The following is a 688-nucleotide window of genomic DNA, read 5'->3' as shown; positions in this document are numbered from 1 at the left end:
GCATTAAGTAAAACTGTACAACAAGCACATTATGTTAATCAATTGTCTAAAAATACCAGTATTGCATTAGCATTACAAAGTCATACTGATACTCAACTAAGAACTGAAGTTGATGCGTTAAAAATGTTCTCATAGGTTTAGGAGACCAAATCGTGGCTTTAAAGTTGAAGGTGCGTTTGATCTGCCATGCGCTAAATATCCTTGGATTTGTGTGCCTCAACACGCTTGTAATGAAACCGACTGGGATTGGAACAAAGTAAAAATGCACATTTTAAGTGTATGGACTGATGGACACATTAGTTTGGACATACAAAAACTTAATGCGGAAATAACAAGCAATTCAAGAAGCTCATCTACAAGAAGACGGGCCCCAACAATTAATTCAAGGACTCTTGGATCAGCTTCAATGGTTAAACCCAATGCATTGGTTTCAAAATGGACTCACAGGATTGACTACCGTGGGCTCATGTGTATTGTTGATTTTAATTGCATTACCTTGTTTATTTCGCTTTATTGTTGGCCGTCTCGCTACTCTACATCAGGATGTGTATGGGCTGAAACTGCATTATCAAGCTTTAAAAAATAAAAGAGGGGGAAATGTGGCGAGCATTGCCCTCTGAGGAATGCGCCATTAAGACCCTCCTAAGCCTCAGGGCCCGATTGTACTCTCCTTGGTATGCATCCTGGA

The 688-nt window shown here is 39.8% G+C and overlaps 2 protein-coding genes across 11 annotated transcripts in view; one reads left to right on the top strand and one right to left on the bottom strand.

The window, feature by feature from the left end:
• LOC114486455 (uncharacterized) overlaps positions 1 to 682 on the top strand; it is an 18162-nt gene extending 17480 nt beyond the window's left edge. For all 4 annotated transcript variants that reach the window (XR_008617622.1, XR_008617621.1, XR_008617623.1 and 1 more), the window contains one exon: positions 136 to 682. The gene's annotated coding sequence lies outside the window, so the exon portion shown is untranslated. The remainder of the gene's footprint in view (positions 1 to 135) is intronic.
• The window catches only part of BID (BH3 interacting domain death agonist), a 52807-nt gene that overhangs the window by 37375 nt on the left and 14744 nt on the right, over positions 1 to 688 (bottom strand). The gene's annotated exons all lie outside the window — the stretch shown is intronic.

This window comes from Physeter macrocephalus, chromosome 6 (genome assembly GCF_002837175.3).
Source record: "Physeter macrocephalus isolate SW-GA chromosome 6, ASM283717v5, whole genome shotgun sequence".
NCBI lineage: Eukaryota > Metazoa > Chordata > Mammalia > Artiodactyla > Physeteridae > Physeter > Physeter macrocephalus.
This window is presented reverse-complemented; position numbering and strand designations above follow the sequence as displayed.